The 25,036-nt window shown below is 38.0% G+C and overlaps 1 pseudogene; it reads left to right on the forward strand.

The window, feature by feature from the left end:
* Positions 1-25,036, forward strand: part of LOC100975933 (histone-arginine methyltransferase CARM1-like) — a 107,390-nt pseudogene that overhangs the window by 43,251 nt on the left and 39,103 nt on the right.

Consider the following 25,036-nt stretch of genomic DNA (forward strand, 5'->3'; position numbering starts at 1 on the left):
TCTAAAATCATCAGTAATGCTTTCTCTGCATCATCAATAATATTTGCTGACAAATGAATTTATTTCTGTTTTTTGCCACATTGATTCCATGTATTATTTTAGCCATTTTTACTGCAAGGAGAACAAGTATTTCTCATTGATATTCGGCTTGTTATCTTTTTTTCTTATGTAAGGAATATCAAAACTGGCTTATAAAGTTTGGGGAAATTTTATGAAGAATTGAACTGAGTAATACAAAACTTTCAACATTGCTTTAAAATCGTAAGTTTGTCTTCATATCTCAGATGATAAGTTGTTTAAATGTCTTGCAAATTCTGATGATTTTTAATGGCACAATATATACGCTTAAGCTAAGATTTGTTGTTAATGATATTTAGTGTAAATATATATTTCAAATAAGTTTTTTTATAATAACGAATATTTTCAACTGTATTCTTGTGACAGATATCCATGACCTTTGGATCAAAATGGGCCTAAGAGCCAATAATGAAAAGGGTCAACTCTGCCATTTTTTTATTGTTGCTTACTTTTGTATTATGACTATATAGATAATGTCTTAGATGTCTTTGAGCCGGAAAGTGGGTGAATAAAGTGCTATATAAGAGGAAAATAGGTGCCTAGAGCACCTCAATTTGCTTTGTTCCCCCACCTAGGCTGCCAGCTTTTTATTGGCACTATAATATAGACATGAAGAGTATAAGCTTGAAATAAGTGTCTGGGTATCATTTACTAGCTCTGTGGTCCTACAAAACTGCTTAAACTCTTGCTCTTTGGTTTCCTCATCTGTAAAATGAGGACAATAATAGTGCAGCCTTATCATCAACTCCTTTTCCTCTTTCTCCATATTCAACACATCAAATCTAACAAACTCTACCTTTAAAACATACCCAGAATTCAGCCACTTCTCAAGCCCTCTACCATTCCCCTTCAGGCTAAGTCATCTCCTACCTAAAATACTAGAGGAGCCTCCTAACTAGTCTACTTGCTTCATTCCTTGTTCCTCTTATTCTGTTTTCCACAAAACAGCCAGATAAATTCTTTAAAATATAAGTTAGGACCTGACACTTTTGTTCTGGAACTTTCTGGTGGTTTCCCATTCTAATCTGGATAAAATCCAGAGTCCTTGCTATAGCCTGCAAAGCCACTCATGGTTGACCATCCATTCCTTCTGTTTACTCTCATGCTTCCCTCACTCACTCTGCTCCAGCATTTCTGGCCTTATTGCTCTTCTCAAACACAGCAAGGACACTTCTACCACATGGACCTTGCTCTAACTGTTCCCTTTTCTAGAAAAATTCTTCCCCCAGGTAGCCACAAGGCTAGCATTTACTCTATTCAGTTCCCTTCAAATGTTCACTTAGAAGGTCTTCTCTAATCACTCTATGTAAAGAAGAATCTCCCTTTGGATCATTCTCTTTTCCTTTATCCTGCTTTATTTTTATTAATGGCACTTTTATATCAAACACATTTCAAATCAATACTCTGCTTATCTGTCTCCTACCACTAGCCCACTGGTTCTCAATTTTGGATGACTTTGCCTCCTGGAAGACATTTGGTAATGCCTGGAAACATTTTTGTCTGTCACACTGAGGGAAGGAGTAGAGGCCAGACATGCGGTTAAGCACCTAAAATGCTCAGAGAAGTTCCCTACAGCAAAAAAAAAAAAATTATCTGGTCCAAAATATCAATATTGAGAAGGCCAGCTGTAGGGTTCAGCAGCATGAGAGCAGGAACCTGGTCTATGTTGTCCCTGGTATTTACAACCTGGCACATAGGAGGTCTACAATACATTTCTGTTAAGTAGCTGAATCAGATGAGAATATGGTAAAGAATTTAGTAAAAAATCTGGCAAATAGTAACTATTTCTTTTAACACTGAACAAATATTTATTGAGTTTTACTATGTGCCAGACACTGCACTAACTTCTTAGGACAAAACATTAAGCAAAATATCCTAGGCCCCTGTTCACATAAAGGTTGCCTCTTACTGGATGTTAATATTAGTTGTTATTAACAGTGTTATCACTTTAATTTACATCAGTCATCCTAGCTCTACCCAGGATTTGCCATGAGACCAGGGTTTTTTGTTTTATTTTGCTTTGTGTTTTGATAGGATTCTTATTTTTCAGAGATGCACTGGAAGACTTGGAGAGTAGGTTTGCCAGTAGCAGCTTGGTATGGTGTAAATAAGAACTGGAGAATTTGAAATCCAATAAGCTAGGTCAATATTGGGGTAGCACTTAGTATAGGTGTTATCAGTCAGGATAGGCAAGATCTGCTACATATCAAAGGTCTTCAACTTCTTAGGCCTAAAGCCCATTTTTTGCTCACATACATGTCCATGCCTATGGCTTATTTTACTGACTAAAGCAAGTCATGTGGCTCAGGCTGATGTGAATGGGGCAAGAATGTATGATTTTACCTGGGGGAAGGGAAGAGAATATTTTTAGATGATGGGAAAACCCTCTGGTTTTTTCATCTTCAAAAATCTGTCTGATTTTCTAAAATCCATTGGCTAGATATTTGGTTGCAAGTCACAGAAAGGTATATTGGCGTAGAAAAAACAAAATGCACTGGGTCATGTAACCAGGCAGTCTAGAGAGGGAGTGGTTAGCAACTCAAATGAGTTTTTCTCCCCAGCCCCGCATCTCTCCCCCGACCTTGTTGTTGAGGAAGAGGCTTGCTGCCCAACACACATAGAAGCCACTACTGCAGCACTGACTTTCAAGAAAAAGAAAGGTTGGGGGGTTGTATTGCAAGCTGACTAGCAAGGAAAGAGGAGGGAAGAGTCAAATCTGTCTCCCTAATCTAAGGGTGGGTCAAGCTTTTATGGCATTTCTAACTAGTTCTAGATAATACCAATGTACCAATCTGCCAGGCTGATGGTGTTAGCAATCAGAAGGCATGTGCCCAGGCAATTTTGGCTCTGTATCATCTGTAACAACTTAAGCAATGGTTAATTGGTTTGAGCTGGTCCTGTGGTTACAACCTTAGCTCTGTCTCCTTCTCTCTCTGTTGGATTCATTCTTTTACTACAGACAGTCCATCTACATGTGGAGGAGATGACTGACAATCTCTGAATAACATCCTTTCAGATCCATGACTCAGAAAACAAGTCATCTTCTCCTCCACATCTACAATGAAAAAAATCTGGGGAAGGATTTTGATTAGCCTGGCTGCCTACCCTCCCAGTCATTATTCTGGGAGGAATGGGAGTACAGTGATTGCCTGGACCTGAATCACATGTCCATTTCTGTGGCCAGGGTAAGGGAAGTTGTCTGTAATTAGCAGCCTCCTCAGCATCATATGATCAGAATAGGGGAGAAAGAATTTACCAGAATTTACCAGTGGAAGAACAGATCCTGTACAGGTGAAGTTAGCTGCAACATTGAACACATACCTACCCTACTCTAAATACAATGAAGCACGTAAAAGCCTTTTTTTTTTTAAGCTTTAAAGCATTGTTCACATGCTAATTGCTGTTATTATTCTTTTCAGGTTGAATAAAAAGCCACATTATTTACTAGGGTAAATTAATGTTGGTGGCAGCCAACTATTGTTCTATACACTTAGTTAGTTGGAAGTAAAGCTGTAATAAATAGGCAAGAGGTTACCAGCAAATGGAGTAAGTCAATGACAAAAGCTGTTTAGTATTAAATCTAGAAGTGGTGCTTGTTACTTAGGAATGACACTACATCTGCAAGACTGTACCTATACAGCTGTAATGTGAAAAATTCTGCGGTATGTATTTTCTGAGTGCTATTATGTTTCTGGCTTGGTGCTAGGGGATATTCAAGAAGAGTAATACACAGCCCTTCTCTTGGAGCAATGTTCAACTCCAGTCAGATCCCAATAGCTCCGAATATGCAGATTATGTCAAGGAAGGATCAGGACAAATTGACTGAATTTTTCACTTTTCCTCCTGATGCCTTGACAGCCTGTTTCTCATACTTACTGAATGATGTTTAATTTAATTCATGTGCTCGAGGCAGCACGCTCTGTGTTGCAGCTGTGCACAGTTTGTTTGAAAGGGCTTTCACGGCAAGGCCAAAGGCAGGAAGCACACTGCCGTGATGCCTTGATGAATAGACCCCTTGGGAAAGAAGCGCCTTTATAATGAAGTCACAAAAGAAATCTTCATAAATCCTCAGAAGCCCAGCGGCTTGCATGTGTGAGTGCAACTAAAATACTTCCAAAACGACCCTGCCAAAGGTAAATAAGGCCAATAGTAGGCAGAATTTTTATAAATCTGACTGCTGTGTCTCCAGGCACCATTCCTATAGTCATTTCTCTGTACACAGCCACACATGCACACACATGGACATGCATAAAAACATATGTGCATGCACACACACTGTATCCATCACTGTTATGAACCCTGCTCCCATTTCTAGCTCCCAATGCCTCCTGCTTTTCCAATCAAAACAGAGAAAAAGAAATAATTGTCACTCTCCCTTGTTGATTGATCAACTGGGTTACTCTTGTGTTAATGAATTTGACCTTCTCAATCAGTGTTGCAATTTTAGGCCTTGAACTCTAACTGTGATAGATGACAGCCTCTGAGAAAAGGAGAGAGGTGGGTTGATGGGAATCATACTTAACAATATCATGACAACAGTCCTGAAGGTGAAACTGATTCAGTCTTTTTAGCAAGAGTGGGGTACAGTGATACGGGATCCATCTCTCTGTGAGCCCATATCACTTAGATATATTCCTTGTAGATGCCCAGTTCCAGGAAAATGTCCCCAGCCTTACTTAGCTGAAGTCCTCAGGTGCTAACATTTAGACTTATTAGCTGGAGGCTTTTTCCTGAAACCGGCATCAAAAGGGCACTGTCTCTTGATCTTCACTCCAGGAACTGGAGCTGCCTCAGAGGTAGTGAGGCTGCACTGATGAACAGCTTCCTTTCCTGTCCTTTATCACTGTGGGTTAGTTTGCCGGGCCTGCCATAACCAAGTACCACAGGGTGGTGGCTTAGACAACAGAAATTTATTTTCTCTCAATTCTGGAGGCTGGGAGTCCAAGCTTAAGGCATCAGCAGGGTTCGTTTCTTCAGAGGCCTCTCTCCTTGGCTTGAAGATTGCCTTCTTTTCTCTGTGTCTTCCCATAAGCTGTCCTCTGTAGTTGTCTGTGTCCTGATCTCCTCTTCTTATAAGGACACGAGTCATATTGAATTGGGGCCCACTCTAATGACTTTATTTTAACTTAATCTCTTTAAAGACCCTGTCTCTAAATTCAGTCACATTCTGAGCCACCAGGGGTTAGAACTTCAGCATATGAATTTGGGGAACTGCAATTCAACCCATACTGACCTGCCACTCTCTCCTTACCCTGACTGGTGGCCTGGGTACTGGTGGACTGGTTCCCTTCAGCTGCCCTAACTGCCTCATGCAGGGCAGGTTTGGCTGACCCAGGCTCCGTGCAACCCAAGAGAAGAATTGAAAGGTGTCCCCCTGAAAAAAGCCAAGGGACAAAGCCAAGAAGCCTTCCAAAGCAGGAGGTAAGAAACTTGGCAAGCTGGAGAGGGTCCTCAGGTGCTAACACTTAGCTGGAAAGAGGCTGCCAGAGGGTGGAAGAGGGAGAAGGTTAAATCGAAATGACAAAAGAGGGTGGTCTGGGTCAGCGCCAGAGCTGGCAGGCTCCAGTCCCTGGCTGCTTTCTCGATGTTTGTGGCAGCAAAACACTAAGATCACATGGACCCAAAGGAGGAAACAGCAGACACCAAGGCCTGTGTGAGGTTGAAGGCTGGGAGGAGGGAGAAGATCAAAAACTACCTGTTGGATACTATGTTCGCTTCCTGGGTGATGAAATAATCTGTACACCAAACTCCCACCACACACAGTTTACCTATGTAACAAGCCTGCACGTGTGCCCTGAACCTAAAATAAACGTTTTTGTAAAAAGAGAACCTGAGAGAGCATAGGCATTAACCCAGCCTTACACAATTTATTCAAAATCTGGTCATTCCCATCTTTGCCTTGCTGTCTCTAGCTCGTGATTCTGTAACGTTACACACTTTGCTTTCTCTGTCCAACCTTCTTTCTCCCCATAGTTACCGAGTGAGCTCGTCATCCTTCCAGATTTTACTAACATGTCACTTCTGGTGTAAAGGTTTCTTGACTCCATATATTTTAGTAGTTCAGAGATCCAACTAAATTTTCATGAGAATAGAGACATGTCTTTGCACTTTGAGTCCCCACATTTGTAAATTATCAACAAATGTTTATTCAGTGAATGTTTTCAATTGGGAAGATTAAAATCTTTGAACTCAGTTTATGGGCTCCTTCCTGTGTCTCCCGTCTTTATATGTAGGGAAGTGCTTGTTATAATACATAGGTCGATGCCTTCAGCAGTGTGAGCAGTTTAATGATTGCGAAGGCAGATTCTGGTGCCTCATTGCTTGAACTTGAATACTGATTTCACTGTTTCTTGGCTTGGTGACCGTTTCAGTTTGCTAGGGCTGCCAAAAGAAAGTAGTACAGACTGAGTGGCTTCAAGAGACCTTTATTGTCTCACAGTTCAGGAGGTGAGAAGTCCAAGACTAAGGGGTCAGCAGGTTGGTTCCCTCTGAGGACTGTGATGGAGAATCCGTTCCAGGCCTCCCTCCCAGCTACTGGAAGATTGCTGGAATCTTTGGCATTCCTCGGCTTCTGCTGTATCACACTGAACCCTGCCTTCGTCTTCACATGATGCATTCACTGTGTGTGTAGCTATCTCCAAATTTCCGCTTTTTGTAAAGACAAGAGGTATATTGTATTAGGGGCCCACCAGACCCCAGTACAACTTAACTAATTACATATAAAACAACCGTATATTCAGATAAGGTCACATTCTACAGTCCTGGGGGTTAGGACTTCAACATATGAATTTTGGGGGAACACAATTCAACCCAGTAATGGTGACCTTTGACACACTGCCTAGTTTCAGTTCCCATATTAGTAAAATAGAATAATAATATATCCTACCTTATGAGGTTGTTGAGCAATTAAGTGAATTAATATATATAAAGCACTTAAGACAGTACAAGGCACAAGTAAGCCCTACTTGGCATTAGCTGTTATTTCTGGTGTGTATATGTCTGTCTGTTCCACTAACCTATCATAGGTAGAGACTATGCTTGGTCCTACGGACAACGATATTGCATCACATATAGTACAACACATAGCAGAGCACTTTGTGCCTGATACACAATCTTTGATTAAATGTAAGGCGGAGATAGTTCAGAGTGATACTGGGGCAGGAACTGAAAGTCTGTCTGCATGTATGAGACAGTATATTTGCTATATTAGGCTTTGTCATCCCATTTATATAGTTAGATCTCAAAGCCTTCCCCTAGGAGGAATTTGAAACTGCTCCTCTTTCTTGGTCTCTCCCTGAGGTTTCCTTGCTTTCTTAAAAATGTGTAGGGAATTTGGTACTGCATACACAAATGCTGTTTTGTCTTCAGGTATAGAGAGATAATTCAGCTTGAACATCTTACCTTTAGTTATTGGCATAATTGAATGCGGCAGTTATGTGGTGCTTTCTCAATTGTGATATTATCAGTGCAAGGCAGGATAAAGAAGGGAAGAGCAATGTGATATTTCTTCCTCAGAGGCCTGGGTGGGCCATCTGGCAATCTTTAAATCTGGGTGCCAGATTGAATAACATGCTTTGGGTGACTTTTTAAATGCATTATTCAGGGGAGATGTTGTTTTAACCTCTGCACTTCACACAGCTTTCTAGCTGATGGAAATCTTTTCTCCCCTTTGCTTGAAAATTACATGGAATGTAGCCCAGTAGAGACTAATAAATCAGCAGGAGAATTCCTCAGCTGGTCTGAATAGTACCTAATGATGGAAAAGGTGGTTGAATCAAGCTACCTAAAGCAAGAGCAAGGAAACGATGTGCAATTGTTCATTCCCCAAATATATGAGACACAGTCTGGTTCTTGATTCGGCAACTCCTCTTGTTCCAAAAATAGGGGAGGTCATCTCCACTTGGGAATCCAAGTAGTGGAATGAGAAAATAGCTGCACGGGGCACAGTGGGTTTGGCTTCTAGCCTTGACCGGATTGCTCATTGGTTTCTTGAAATCAATAAGATGTATCACTTCTCTAGGTGTCAGTTTTCCTTTTTGTACAATGCGATTGTTGAACTATGACTGCAATCTTTGAGGTCCTGCCTCTGCTTTTACTTCCTCTATAACATTGTGCAAACCTATAGATTCTCGGTCTTCTGGCTCCAAGGTAAATACTTTTACTCTAGTTTCTGACAGCCCACCACTTAATTACTCTCTTGAAGCTCAGTACCAATACCTGTGTTTTCTAATTTTATTGTCTCAAACTGAACTCTAGGTTTGAATGAGACTCTGATCTTGCTTTACAAGTAAATGAAACAAAGGACAGGTGGGGTCAACCCTATTTCTTAATTCTGAGAAATTGTCTTAATGACTCAGGAAAGAAGCATTTCTACATGAAAGATAGAGGACTATTCATCATCATTATGCATGTGTGTTTTTTGTGAGGTCTTGGCATGAAACAGAAACTGATAGAAGGAAATATAAAAAGTGAAAAGCATGCCTGGACCTTCCCTTTAACTTAAGGCATCCTAGCCGGAAGGCTAAGGTCACTGATAACTGACTGAAACAGAAGAAGGGACTGTCAGAAATACATCAGCTGCTCACTTTTCAAGTACAGATCTTGTTTAAATGCTTTGAGGTGGTAACAAGTCAGTTAAGGGACTAACTGGCTAGGGATGAAATGATCTTTGGCACACTTAACCAAGACAATGTGTTTTGATTATCTTGGAAGAAAGATGCTTTGTAAGGGTGCAGTGATCTGGGTCACTCTACCCAAATCATCACCAAATATTTCTCTGAAGCAAGAGGGGATATGGATGTGGAGGAAATTCTGAAACCTCTAGTCTTGCTGAACAATCCCTGTAACACAAGTGGGGTGGCATGGAGAAGGAGGACGAACACATACCAAGATCCAGATTCTAAAAGCCCATGATTTTTGAGACTTGTAGTAAGTGTATTTTCATTCAGACCTAGTTTCTTATTAGAGCCTTGCTGCCCTAGTGTGTTTATTCTATTAATCCTAATGATATTTACTTCATAATGGAGTTCCACCTGAGTTAACCCTTCCTTAGGTGGGTTTTCTCTTACCGTGAATATTTCCAACCATTCATAGCACTACTTGCTTGACCTTTCAGAAAAATGATTTTTTCATGAGCAGCTCTCTTATACTAGGTACTCTTTTTCTTAAGAAGGGCCTAGAGAAAAGAAAATTCAGAATGCCTTAGTTATGTTTTTGTGGTATATGCATTTTATCAGCCCTTACTGTGGAGGAGCAATTCCATTTATTTAGCTGTGGCCTCCTCAAAGCTTCATAGAACTGGTTGCAGATTGGACTTCTAGATATTTGTGTCACTGGTGGCCATTAAAGCCAGGGTTGGGCTAATTAGCTGAATTGTACATTTGAGGAGAAATCATTTAAGAAGATGAAACATGTGAGGTTTGATAAAAACCAAAGACAGTTTTTATACTTACATAACGTTTGATGGAAAATAAAATCCAGATAATCCCAATTTCTTCATATTTAAATTGTCAAAATATTGCTTTGTCAGAATTGTTTCATAGACATACAGTTTTTTTTTTCCAACAAAGCTCCTCATTTTGTTTGGTCCTATCACCAGTACTTTATTATTTGTATAAAAGTTTGAAACTAGCAGGGTCAAACATATAATTTAGCAGTCATTTATATTATCAAAACTCCAACTAGTCCTTTGGTAAAAATTTTATATTCACATTAGCTATAAAAAAACCCAGATGAGTCAAGAGCTTTGTAAAGTGACTCATTGCTATAAAGAAACTGAGTAACCTTAATAGAATTGATTTGAATTTCAGTTTTCCTATCTAAAAAATGAAGATAATAATAATGCATCTCCCATAGTGTCGTGGGGTAGACATGAGATAATTAAGGGAACACATTTTGTGAAAGGTAAAAGTCTAATATTATCATTGATTTTTAACCAAAAGCAAATCTACCAACTATAATTATGTAACTAAACTCTAATATGATTGATTTTATCAAAAGCAAAGCCACTAAAATATCATATAACTGTAAAATCACATAACCTAACTATAACTCTGGTTATATAATTATATAATTACATACTGATTTATCTGCCCAGAGGAGGCAAATCAGAAATTTTTTTATGTATTAATATTTAGCATTTCTCTAAACTCCATAGTTATACTGGTTACTCACAGTCCTCTACGCCTTGAAAATTGCTCTTGGGTGGAAAAAAATCTCCAGTGGGGAAATTTACACATTTGTGTCAAAGGGGGCTGTAGGTAGAAGAGACTCTCCGCTCTTTAAGACAAAGTTCTCTAGCACTGCACATTCTCTTGAAGCCCTAAGGTAACACAGCTACAGATGGCAAAAGGGTAGAAATTGGGGCATGCGTGGGGGCTCACACCTGTAATCCCAAAAACTTTGGGAGGCCAAGGCAGGAAGATTGCTTGAGTACAGGAGTTTGAGACCAGTCCAGGCAACATGGCAAGACCCCATCTCTACAAAAAATACAAAAATTATCCTGGTGTAGTGGTGTGTGCCTGTAATCCCAGCCACTTGGGAGGCTGAGGCAGGAAGATGGCTTGAGCCCCAGGAGGTCAAGGCTGCAGTGAGCTGTGACTGTGCCACTGCACTCCAACCTGGGTGATAGAGTGAGTCCGTGTCTCCAAAAAAAAAAAAAAAAAGTCGGTCTGAGTTCTGAGTTCTCAGATCATATGGTTCTGTTATGACTACCATGGGTAAGAGGCTCCTTTGGTTAAATAAGACACCCAGCATCTGTCCATTGGTTCAGCTGTATCTAACAGAAAACCCAAATTAACACTGGCTTAAATGCACAAGGACTTTTTTTTTTTATCTCTTGCAAAAGAAATCTGTAGGAGGGAGCCTAAGGCAATGTGGCAGCCCCACAAAATTCATAGAGCCCCAGCTTCCTGTTATGTTTTCCTGGTGTACGGTATATGGCTTATCTGAAGGTCAGTCACCTCAAGGTTCAAGATGGCTCTTGGAACTTCAGTCAACGAATTCATGTTCTGGAAAATAGGATAAAGAAAGGGAGGACCCAAAAATGTCTTCCCTTAGCTTTTTTTCCTCCTTTTAAGTAACCTTCCTGGAAGCCCCTCCCAACAATGTATGCTATCTTGAAGGCCAGAACTGACTAAATAGATATACTTAGCTGCAGAGGAGGCTAGGAATGTAATATTTTAGTTAGTGCATTTTTGCCCCCAGTAATATAGGCATTTTATTAATAAGATAAAAGGCAAGAATAGGTGTTGGATGGGCAACTAGTAGCAGCTGCCACACAAGGTATAAATTATTTTGGACTCTGGGTAAAGTGCAGAAAGGAGAACCTACGGTCAAGGAGAATTGCTGCCAGTGGCTTGACCAACAGTCTACGTCCACACTCCCGTTTCTGCTGGGAACTGATCACTAATAACCTGGCTCGCCTACCATAGGAAAAAAGAAGGAGTAATAGCTCATATCTATTGTGTGCTTACTATTTGACAAGCAATGCGTAATCATTTTGCATGCATTATTTCATTAAAGCCTCAGGTCAAGCCATAAAGTAGGTACTAGCACTATTCCTATTTTACATATATGGGAACTGAGGCTCTGTGGTTAATTAACTTGACCAAGATTACTAGGAAGTGTGAAAGTAGAGACTTGAACTCAGGTTCTTTCGTCTTAGAAGCAAGTGCTCTACCACTGCACTGTGCTATACACACACACACACACACACACACAAAAGGGGAAAGGAAGAAAAAAAGAGTTATAAAGAGGTAACAGAATAAATCCCTGAACTAAAATGAAAAATTGTATATTAAAATGCTAAAAGTTAATTTTTAAAAGGTAAAATGATGACTTATACAAACATAAAATTAACATGTGTCAAATATTTTAATTAACTGAGTGAACCAATAGGATGTCAAACATGTTCAAAAGGGAATTCAATGAAATGCAGATATATAGGCAATGAGGAATGCTGGGAAGAATTTTCAAATAGATACAAGACTGGTCTATTCATTGGGCAATAATCAATTGCATTCCTCCAGGCACAATTTCTTTCCATTTCTAAGGATGAGAATGACTTTCTATTATCTGTTTTACATACAGAGTAAAGGAACCAAAAGATAAAAAATAACCTGGAAAGGTGTGCTAGAAAGGACACTCAGTAACTTTTTGTCTAGTTCAAAGTTTTTCATAATTTAAAAGTTTTTCTAGTGAACCTAGATTATCTTCTCCCCATTACCTGATATACCAGTGTTTAGGGGGATGTAAAGAATATCTCAGAGATTCCTTTTTCCTACCTACCCTCCAATTTATCCACTACTAGATGTCCAGCAGAGACAGAGGGAAGGTCAAAGAATGATCTTTTCTCTTTGAACTGTCCTAGTGTGTTGGTAATAACTTTCCAAACTAAGATGGAAAATTGGATTCCAGTGGCTGTCATGTCATCTTTCGTGAAGTAATTAGCAAATGTATGTTGGATGCCTTCAATGTGCCAGAGACTCTGCTAGATGGACAAAGTAGGCATGGTTCCTGCTGTCAGATACTTACAGTATACAGGGGAAAACTTACCTTCCAATAGAGGGCAAATATGCTGTCCAATATAACCTACAAATGTGCACTCCACCCAACCCTGTGAATTGCTTCTATGCACATTATGTATTTTTTAGGTCTTACATTATAACTTGTTCAAAACATCCTTTCCAAGCCTGGACAGCTTGTCTGCCTCCTTGTTCTTCCCCAATTGTCGAGTAGTTTGTAGCATCATCAGAGGAAAAACACTATTGCATTAAAATTGCCAGTGTGGTTTTTTGCTGACAGCCAAACTATGGGTTTGGCAGCATTTCCCTCTTAAAAGCTTCACATGACTTCCTTCTGTCACCTTTAGAGTTTCTGCAGTGATAAAGAGGCATCAACTTGCTCAGTACAGGGAAGCCTTCTGGACTCCTCAAATTCTGTCCTTAAATCGGCTCAAAGACAAACAGGGAAGGATGTTTCTGTCTTTGCCTCTCTTCCCCTCCCTTCCACTCTCTCATCTGTCATCCTCTGTCTGTGTGTTGTCCTCATTGCCCTGCCTACTAAGTCTCATTTGCAAAGGTTTTTTTGTTTTGTTTTGTTTTGTTTTGTTTTTTTACACTCAGATCTCAGGCTGCTTCCTCCAGGGATTCATTTACTCTTTCTTGGCAGCAGATTTCGGAGGGCCCTGCCTTCTGCACACTGATAATTAAGAACCAGTGGGCCAAGAGGCATCTTGCGCAGTGCTGAGCAATTCCCCTGAATTCCAGGCAGGAGGCAGGTGTACACTGAGGGAGAGAAAGGAAAGAGAGAGACAGCGACCACGACCACATCTATTTATTCCTTCGACCTTTCTCAGAAAGGAGCCAAGCCATAATGTTACTGTTGCCAGTTAATTGTCATGAGCTCAACTGATGTAAACACTGATGATAGTCACTTTCCTTCAAGTCTGCCACTGCCTATAGTATTTCCTTGTTTTGAACACTGACCTCTCTAGGACTCAGTTTCCTGATTTATAAAATGACAACATCGGAACAGGTAGTTAGGAAAGAGCTTCAGCTTAAGCATTCTGTTTAACTAAAATAAAGCTGTTGAGTTTTTTTGACAGTAAAGTTAATGTTGCTTTTTATAAATGTTCAAGCAGATGTTCAGAATTGCCTATTAAGGAGTGGGATTTGAAAGGAGAGAATAAAAGGATTGGTTAGGTGTTCCATTGTTTGGGGAGCTTCTGACTTTTTTCTTTTAAATGAAAGTAAACACCTGTACATGGGGAAGAGAATCAAACAACATAGGAAGGTCTAAAATTTAAAAATAAATCGTCCCCCACCTACCCCACTCCTGCCTGTCCACATTCTCCAGTGTTAACCATTCTGAGCTTATGTCTTTTTAGTTCTTCCATTGATTAGTATGACTTTATGTCATAATGTATGTATTTCTGTTTTCTGAATTACCAACTTTGGATATATTGTTGACTCCCAAAAGAGAAACTTCCCTCTTCTGGTGTGACTCCCAATTTTGTTTGGTTATATTATTTCTAGGTTGTGAAGATATGGAATACATCACTGTCTTTGATGCTTTGTCTATAGATTGCTTCTGAAAATCTAAGCCCCTAAAAAGTCATATTAAATATAATGATTATATAAATACCCTTCACTATGGAATGAAGTTGATTCCTTGGACCCATAGAAAAGGAAATGGGATCCTTTGTCACTGAACTCTTGCCACTCCAAGAGGAATGTTCTAGAGCTGGGTGCGGTGGCTTATGCCTGTAATCCCAGCATTTTGGGAGGCTGAGGCAGGTGGGTCATCTGAGGTCAGGAGTTCAAGACTAGCCTGGCCAACAAGATGAAACCCAATCTCTACTAAAAATATAAAAATTAGCTGGGTGTGGTGTTGCACGCCTGTTACCCAAGTACTCGGAGGCTGAGGCAGGAGAATCGCTTGAAACCAGGAGGCAGAGGCTGCAGTAAGCCGATATTGCGCCACTGCACTCCAGCCTGGGTGACAGAGTGGGACTCTCTCAAAAAAAAGAAAAAAAAAGTTCTATATATCAAAAACAGATAAAACTTTTCCCTGTCAGATTGCATCCCTTCTTTCCCTTCATAGTCTGGTTGCCACTGTTTCTTTTATATTTCTCTTTTCCTTATATTTTTCCTTGTATGTTGTCATTTGTCTTATATGATTTTAAAATCTTTGAGGTTTTTCATGTGTGAAAATGTTTTATATTCCTTTATGATTTACAAGTTTTTGACTGGGTATAGAATTCAAGCCTCAAAATCGTTTTCCTTCAGAAGTTGCTTCATTATCTGCTAATATCCTGAGATGCTGATGAGATTTCTGGGATTAGTGTGATTTTAGTTCACCCAAAGCTTAGTGTAACTTTTTTTTAACCATGTAAGATTTAAGGACTTTTCTCTTTATCTCTAGGGTTGTCCAGTTTTGCCGTGATGTATTTAGATGTGGACTAAGGAAGTTTATCCTCTCTGCTTCATATTTAGTGGGCCCTTTCCATCTAAAGACGAGTATCTTTCTTGATTTCTGGGAATTGTTTAATATTATTTATTTATCTATTATGTACATGTCAACTTGACTGTTTCTTTTACGGTTTTGGTTGCTACATTCTCAGATTTTCTCAAATTTACCTTCTCTATTAGTGTCTTAGCCTTAAGCTTTGACAATTCACCAAATAAGAGTTTTGTTCACAGGACTGAAACTTTAGGTGGTGCTGTTTGATAGTTTTCTTCTCTCAGAGTCTGAAACTAGACTCTAAAGTTACCCCAAGCTCTACTCTGTTAACGTTTCTGGCTTCAGTATCCTAAGATCTCTTCTAAGGCATTTCATCAAAAAAACAGTGCCAAGAGCTTTAGCCAGGGGACAAAACCCAGTGATATCAGCCTCACATACTCCAAAGACCCAAGGTGAGGGAACTGGAACATGTCAGCCCCAATGATAGTCCTGGGGGTTTCTTCTGCTCCTGGAATTTGATGATTCAAAATTTCCATTTTACTCCCAAACTCCATTACAGGGAATCTTTCTTAGCTCTGATATTTAGGAGTTCAGAATAATATGTTCTGGTTTTTTCCATCAATCCAATTCAGTCTGCTTTCTGTCTTTCAGAGTTCCCTCAAAATTTCTCCTCTTATGCTAGCTTTTTAAATATACATGCATATTAAGGTTTTCTTCTGATTTATAACATTTCCTACATTGCTGGGCAATATAAGAAAAGAGAGGAGGTAGATACATTTGCTTAGACCTCTGCTTTTACTAATATTTTTTAAAGAAAAATAAATTTGCTATTTTCATAAAATAATATCTTATTATAAAGAAAGTAAGCAATTCAGAAATTTAATAAAGAAGAAAAAATGTAAACCAACCATAATAATCATTATTAATATTGGTGAACAGCACTGCAGACATTTCTAATGCAAATATAGAGAAGAACAGATAGAGAGAAGTACTTGTAGGAAATTTAACAGAAGGAAAAGAAACTGAGATAAAAGAAGAGAAATTGCTAAACTTTAAATAAATGCTTCTTCACCATAAAAGAAATCACTTTCTAAAGGATTCCTCTAAAGTTATGGAAAACATTAGGGAATTTGAATTATTTTTTCTACTTTATGATAAAAATGTTATTTTCTATGAAAGAGATGAAGTCATGAACACTCTCATATATTTCCCTTCCTCCTCTCCCTTTTGTTAGCTATATATCATTTTTATATTGTCAAAGTGTAAGGTAATTCCCATTGAAATATGACCAAATATAACAAAACTCCATGTAATTGTTTAGTATTTGTTCTATAATTTGATAGGTTAATTTATAACCATTAGTTTTTAAATTATAGCTTCTTTATTACTAATTTCTTTAGATTCATCTCTTATTTATGTAGATTTTTTTGCCACTTTGGTTCAGCATTTTTTAAAGGAGGTCTCATGTGTGCTACATGTCCTGAGTTCTTTCATGTTGACAATGTCCATTTATTATCTTTATAGGTGAATAACACCTTCTCTGGATTTAATCTTTTGGCCACACTTTTGTTTTTTCTAAATATTGTAAACGTTGTTTTATTGCCTTCACAGAAGAGGCTAATGACAGCCTGATTTTCTTTCAGTTTTTAGGTGATTTATTTTTCTGCCTGGGTGCTCAAGGAATTAATTCTTTATTCCTTAAACCCAAAATCTTTAGCAGAATATATTTTCATAATGCATAGGAACATTACTGTATGAAATGTTCTTATGGCCCTTATGTATTTTGTCTATCAGCAAATTGCTTTTTTATTTTAATAAAACTTTCTTTTAATATATCAAGTTATTTTTCTATTCTATTTTTCTGTCACTCTGAGACATTAACTTTATGCTACCTCATTTTAATCTACATTTTGTCTCTTAATTTCTTGTTACAGAAATCAGTTTGCTTTTTTAAAATCTGCACTCCTTATGATTATCTCAAACTTTTCTATTAACAGCATAGTTTAAAATTTTCAAGTATTCATACATACACAGAGGAAGTGAGTCTAAATATAAGAAACAAAGAGTAATAACTAAATGAACTCCCATATCTCTACAACCCAGCCTAAGAACTAGAATAATATTACTATATATTAAAATTCCTATATATGAATACCTCTCCTAGATTCCGTGCTCCTCTGTTTATTCCCCAAAGTTACTAACATCTTAAGTTTTATCTTTAGCATAAGAGTTTTAAAAAATTATACCCTAATTAATAGTTTACTTTTGAATACGTTTGACCATTTTTATAAAATAAATCACACTATATATTCTTCAGCAACCTGTCTTTCTTCTCCTTAAAATTCTGCTTGTGAAATTTATTTATATTAATACATGTGCCTTTAGTTATTTCTTTATCACTGTTAAATACTATTCGTAGACAGGGTGTGTGGTTCACGCCTGTAATCCCAACACTTTGGGAGGCTGAGGTGAGAGGATTATTTGAGGCCAGGAGTTCAAGACTAGCCTGAGCAACATAACAAGACCCCATCTCTAATTTTCAAAAAATAAGTTAAAAATAATATTCATAGGATGGATACAGTATCATTTATGCATTCATTTCCCTATTAATGACTTCTAGTTTGTTTCAACATTTTATTATTATCAATATTATATATATTTTATTATATATTATCTAGTACACATGTTCAAATTTTTTCTAGAATGTATGCTTCTGAGGGGTGATATTTCCAAATTATAAGTACATCTTTAACTTGACAATAATGCCAAGTGATTTTCTAAAATAGTTACATATATTTGAATGTAATATATTCTCTACCTGGTTGATGGCTATTATTCTTTTATTATGTCACTTTGCTTCTTGATTTGTTTCCTTGAGTCAAATCTTCCTTTTAATCTGAGTTCTATTGCTTTATCATCTTTTCTTGAAATTTTTGTTTTATTTCATCTATATTCTTTGACTTACGTATTCCTTTGCACTTTCTCATTTGATTTGATCCTTGAAATAACACTGAAGAATCGGTACTATTATGATTCCCATTTTATAGGTAAAGAAATGGACTCCCAGGAAATTATGCATCTTGGCCACAGGCCGCAGCTAGTAAATGGAGGATCTAAACTAGCAACCGAGGCCTTCACCTCCAAAATGCTTGCTTTTTTTCATACTTTGAGACAGACTATAATTAGGTGCTATATTGTGCAGTACAGCCTCTAAGACTAATTCAGCTTCTAAACTGAACAGGAATAAGTAAACAACCATCTATAGTACATGTAAGTTATTGAAAACCCTTCTAAATGAGACAAGAACAGCAGCATACCAGGTGGAATTACTGCCCTGATCTCTCTTGGAACTTACCCTTGTACCTAAAAGGATGAATTCTGCTGCTGCCACCTGAAGTGTGTTTGTGTGTGTACGTGTGTGTGTATGTGTACGTTTATGTGTATGCATACGTGTATGTGCGTGTGTGTGTTTTAAGCAGCTGATACAAGTGACAGTACTATTGACATAGACTTTAGAAACCCAATTTAATCACAAGGAAACAGGATTAAAACAAGAATATGATGTGGGTTTGCTTGGGCCTCGATGATGTCTGAGAAGAGCCTTTATTTGGAATATCCCTCCATCCTGAGCTCTTAGAAAAAAACCAGGTCACACAGGGTAAACGTGTGCAGCAATTAATGTGGTGGATGGTAGAAGTTTGCCCTGTGTTAGGGGACTTTTCTAGCACTTGGAGGGGCATAGTGAAGTTCATTTATTCCTGGAAAGGATATCTCTCTTGAGTTACAGTTTTAGAAGAATGGCATATGAAATGACAGGCTACCCAAAGATAATCTATACTGAGAATGTTGTAAACCAAAGATGAGGGGAGACAGCAAGACTGACTCAAAGAACAGTCATGCATCTAGACTTAGCTGCCCTTCTGTATTAGATCAATTGCTGGTTGAGTTTATGTCCTATTTTCAAATATCTTTGTCAAGGAATTGTAATCAAACCTAGGATAATCAAATAATTATTTTCATTGTTTCCTAAAGATTGATCTAAGGAGACGCATGTATATCTGGTGGGGAAAAAATACCTGCAAAGTATTCAAATAAGTTTGGGTGTTTTTAATTTAACCAAGCCAAGAGTTTTCTCTTCTGTAGAATTTCTCAAAGCTATTAATATGCTAATGTACTCTGAATTTGTAAGAGGGATATATATTACAAAGGAATTCTAAGTTATTTGATCATGAAGCCCTTGTATTCATGGACTCCTGGAACATATTTCAAGAAATTTTGCTTTCTTCTAATCATAAAATATTCAAACTAGAACATGCCTCAAAACAACTCCAGTTTTAAACCCTAATTTTACAAGAAGGGAAACTAAATTTTAGAGGCTTTAAGTGACTTCCCCAAGGTCACATAGCTCTTTGGTGATAAAGGTAGAACTAAAATTTTTATCTTCAGATTCCTGATCTTGTGTGAAACTGATCAAAAATAGATTAAGTCACAAGATGCAGTGACCTGAAGGCAGGCCTATTTGCTCCCTTCCAGGCATGTGATATGTCCTTCTTTGCCAGTGAGAATAATGAGACCTAAAATTATTTTCTGTGGACCCAAAATTGCACTTCTGACAGCTCATGAAATCCTCTCTCTGAAACCTTATTACATCTCTGCTCTCCCTAAAGATTCAAGAGTCTAGGGATGTCCTCTCTAAATTCTGCATATAAGGCCTACCTCACAGATATTCACCTGAATATCTTATTATGTTGTGCCCTCCAGCAACACTTAGAGAGCACCTCCCCTTCCAGCATCCTGTTCCAAGTTGACAAGTCTGTGGCAAGAGGCAATTTCTTATCCTGAGGTTATCTGGACAGCCTCAGACCCCATAAGCAGAATTTAGAGAGGGCTTGAAATTTAGAAAAGGGACCACCTTTCTGGTAAGCAGTGGGGCAGTGTATATCAAAAACCCTTACCAGCTTCATACCCTTTAACTTTGAAGGAAATAGCAGAAAGTGTATTTTCAGATTTAATTGCACTAGTATTTGTCAATGCACTATTTTAATAGAAATTTGAAATAACCTGAGTATCCAATAATAGGAGATACCAAACAAATCAATATACATCTATTAAATACTATATAGCCAATAAATGTATGTTATAGAACCACTCATGGAAAGATGTGTAGAACAGAGCTTCCCAACAACTTTGCTAGGTATGGAAATTTTGATGTCCTTTGCCCTCATGGCAGGTAGTCAGGGTCTAGTGTGGCCAGAGTCCCCCACTCAAATGTCTCAAAATGCAAGCAGGCTCTTCTTTCACCCAAGTGTACCGTAAAATTATTTGGTTTTAAAAATGTGTGCCATAATGTAAAAATGTTCAGAAAACTGATCTAAAACATATTGCTGGGAAAAAATTATAAAGTATTATTACATTGAGTTTTGAGATATACTCCAATGTGTGATTGAAAACATACCTTGCCTATATCTGGAATACTAGTAATTTTTATGTTTTTGTTTATTTGTTAATTTACATTTCTTTTTTTAAGTAAAAAGGTTTTTTTTTTCTTGACAGAGTCTCACTCTGTCACCTAGGCTGGAGTGCAGTGACAAGATCTCAGCTCACTACAACCTCCCTCCCCTGAGTTCAAGGGATCCTCCCACCTCAGCCTCCTGAGTAGCTGATTACAGGTGTGCTCCACCACGTCCGACTAACTTTTTTTGTATATTTAGTAGAATCGAGTTTCACCATGTTAGCCAGGCTAGTCTCAAACTCCTGACCTCAAGTGATCTGCCCACCTCAGCTTCCCAAAGTGCTGGGATTACAGGTGTAAGCCACCACACCTGGCCAAAAGTATTATTTAATAAGAATAATATAATAATAATTTTAATGCTTACATAGCTCTTAATATATTTTATTTGGTTTGATCCTCAAACTTATGAAGTAGTCACGGCCATCATTGTTTTCATTATATAAATGTCATTTTTTAAGTCCATATTTGAAGCTAGTAGGAACTGGACAAGTTGATGCTGGCAGAAGAAGGTAGAAACAAAATATATCTGAAAGGTAGAAATAAGAAAATATAATAACTAATTACCTGTGGGAACTAAGTACACCTCCAGGACATTGGGGATTGTGGTATTAATGACCAAAACAGAATCATGGAAATGCAGTATTTTACAAAGGTTTTAAGGGCAAACTCAGGGAATGATTCATGTTCAAGAAGCTGCTGAGTTTTGCTGTTTACTTGTTATTTAGGAGGTGCAAAACTCACTGGTGAAAATGTCCAAGTTATTGTTGAAACTTAGCTGAGAGGACAAAACAAAAGATGCAATCTGGATAGTCATTCACAATGGAGCCACAGTCAGAGCTGTGCAGGAGAATTGATTCTCCTGGGAAGAGTGTAGAGAGAAAAGCAGGACACCAAAAGCTCGAACCTTTAGTCTTTGTCTCTGCAGAACTCCCAGGGCCTTGACTTCTATGTGTGGAATGATGATAGAATAGCATTCCAAGAGTCGTTGGCCATGGATGAATACTGACAATGGATGACATGTTCAAATAGTTTTCTTCGTTATTCCTCCATAGATCAGAGATTACTTGATTTTAAAAAACAAAGGAAGAAAGACATTTTGTATGCTCACAGGGGATTTGTTGGTGAGCAGCACCCTAGAAGATAGGATTAATGTGAAAGGTATCCTAGCCATTTGAAGAAGTGATCAGAAATTAAGAAGGTGCCACTGAATTATAACAAGTGCATAGTACATTGCACTTAGGATGGGCAAAGGGATTAAGCTACAAAAATGCAAAATGGAAGGACTCTGACAGGCTGTAAATACAATGAGCAAAGATCTACAAGTCTCAGAGAGGAACAACTCTCTGAGTTGTTTATATATTTATGCTGGCAAATATGTTTACTAGAAAATATGTTTTCAGGCAGTAGAAAGACATAAATATAATAATTCTATCACCCTGTCATATTTGGCATTCAGAAGAAGTACATGAGAAACATAATAAATGTATTTCTCTTCAGGGTGCCTCTTTTAAAAGAGTTTAAATTTATTAAATAAAATATCAAGGACATCAAAAAATTAATACATGACTGTAAAAATGTATTCCTAAAGAAAGGTCAGTAATCATGGTATTTATTTTTGACATCAAAAGACCAAGGAAAAATTTAATAAGGATCAAGATCATTGGCCTGCGTGCAGTGGCTCACACCTGTAATCCCAGCACTTTGGGAGGCTGAGGTGGCAAGATCACTCGAGCTCAGGAGGTTGAGGCTGCAGTGAGCCATGATCACACCACTGCACTCCAGTCTAGGCTACAAACTGAGACCCTATCTCAAAACCAAGCAAAATAAAAAAGATCATTAACCTGTGGAAGATTATTGTACAGAGTTGTTTGGCATCTCTATTGCAAGTAGAACAATGGGAAATAAACTGAAGCCATGAATTTTAAAAATCCCCCCAAATATATATTTATATGTATACACTCACACACAGACCACACATACTGGCATACATACACATATATGTGTATGTTTGTGTAAAGAGTCTAGAAGAGAATGCAGCAAAATATTAATAGTTATTATTTCTATGCAATAGGGTTGTAGGTGTTTTATATCTGTATCTTTTCCAAAATTATCTATATTAAACATGCAATTTCTGTGTAGTAAGACAAATAAGTTCTTTTTCTTTAGAACTGTTTCTAGAAACAAATGTTACTTCTTTCTCCTTCCTGTCACATTCTCAGCCCTTAATCGATAAAACTCATTTTTCATAAGATCCTGAATAACAACAGTTCTGGCACCCCATTTTATCTTTTTCAGATGCTAGTGAAAAACAATCACCTTTCAGACAAGATCATTGTTTTGCCAGGAAAAATTGAAGATGTCTCACTTCCTGAGGCTGTAGATATGATCATTTCCGAACCAATGGGATACATGCTGTTCAATGAACGGATGCTAGAGAGTTATCTTCGTTCCAAAAACTGGCTAAAATCAAATGGTAAGTTGGCCCATTCTTGGTTTAAAAAACAGTCTAACTTCTCTGTAAAATTTTGCCACTCTCTGTCCCCTACATCTGGTTCTGTACAGAAAGAAGGAGAGAGCATTTCTGTTATACTCAATTATTTGTTTTTCTCATCTCATTCTTCCATAACAAATTAACTCGTCTCCAATCGTAAGAACACAGGTATGCTGCACAGTATTCAACATGGTGTAGAGAGCCAGGTCTCAGTTCTGTGTTTTTTGTCCTAGTTCAATCCCTTCATTCCTTAATTAACTTGGGCTAACACTTGACCGTTTGGCCTTGGTTTCCTCATCTGTGTAATGACATTATTACACATAATCTCTAATGTCCTTTCAAGTGTTGGCCTTCTGTAATTGAGGAACTGTCTGGGGTCTGCTTGTTCTTTCTGGTATATTTTTCCCTACTGTATTTCTCTCTCTGTCTATGATCACTACACATAGTCAAGATAATATTAAATCTAATATGCTTTTTGTGCTTTCCAAGTGACTGCATGTGCTAAGCAATTTGAATAAATTATTTTATAAAATCCTTATAAAGTCTGAATGATGAAGGTTTTCAATTTATTTGAGGGGTTAGCCTTGAAGCTAATTTTGCAACCTTCCCCAGGGACATTTGACAATGTCTGGAGACATTTTGGTTGTCACAGTGGCAGCAGGGGCTGGGATCCTAGCATCTAGTGAATAGGGGCAAAGATGCTGTGAAGCATCCTTCGATGCACAAGGCAGTCCCCTACATCAAAGAATTATCTAGCCCAAAATGTCAATAGTATACGATTGAGATCTGGGTTAGCGGGGGACGTTGTTATCATCCCATTTTATAAAGAGAAAACTGAGACTCAATGAGGAAAAGTAACATGGCGAGAACAAACATCTAACAATTGGCAGGCCAAGAATTTCAGCCTACATCCATCTGACACTGAAGCCTACACTCATAACTTGGGCACACACACTTGCTTTCCACTCTTCACCAGAGAAAGTTGGCACATTCCAACAGCAGGTGTTTTCAATTAAAGCATGGCGGATAACTTGCCAATTTTAAGTTGCATCTCATGAGAATTTCAGCTCCTTCCCCAGTTGTATTTACTTAAATTACCAATGTTGTAGCTCCGTACCTTGATATTCAATGAAAACGAAATAGTGAACAACCATGCAACTCATACATACCAACATGCATATAAGTGAAGTTTGAAGTTTATAATTTCCTACATGCTTCAAACTTCAGAAATAGGCACTAAAAGAAAACTCATGTATAAATAAATAAATAAGCTCAGGCAAAGTATACCTAACATCAAGACCTTCATTAGCAATCTTGCTGTAAAACAGCTCAGGATGCTCTTGGAAGCCTTGTGTGTATGCAATAAAATTGAACTGTGGGAGATGAAAGTGAAGGTACAAAGTGGCTTGGATTTCCTCCTCAATGCCCCCAGGAAGAATTTGTATGTTTTTTTCCTGGACATTTTCAGATGGTTAGGTGCTTCTGTATGATGAGATTTGTAATGTAGTTAATTAACGTGCATCACCTGAACCCCTCTTAAACTGAGTATTTAGATAATATCTAGGTATCTTTTCTCCCCGGATATTTGAAATGAATATGACATTTTATACTGGGCTATATATCTTTAGGCAAATAGAAATGAATACTGATTTTATTGGCTTTCTAGGCTGTGTATTCCTCAGGGAAGGGTGATTGATTTTTTTCTAATTATTTATATATTCCATCAAAATAAGACATAGTTGAAAACATCAATTAATAATAAAAAGGCTTATAATGAAAAATAGTAGCCTTCTGCCACACCTCTTTCTATCATCAGACTGCTCCCCAAAGGCAACTGCTTTCAACTCTATCTATTGTTTCTTCTATTATTTACCTACATATTCCTATCTAAGATGATTACATTGCTATTCTCGTCACTCTCTGCTTGAGAATTTATTTTTCCTGAGTAGCAGCTCCTTCCTTCCTGATGCACCTACCCCACCCCCATCCTC

This window comes from Pan paniscus, chromosome 11, assembly GCF_029289425.2.
Source record: "Pan paniscus chromosome 11, NHGRI_mPanPan1-v2.0_pri, whole genome shotgun sequence".
NCBI lineage: Eukaryota > Metazoa > Chordata > Mammalia > Primates > Hominidae > Pan > Pan paniscus.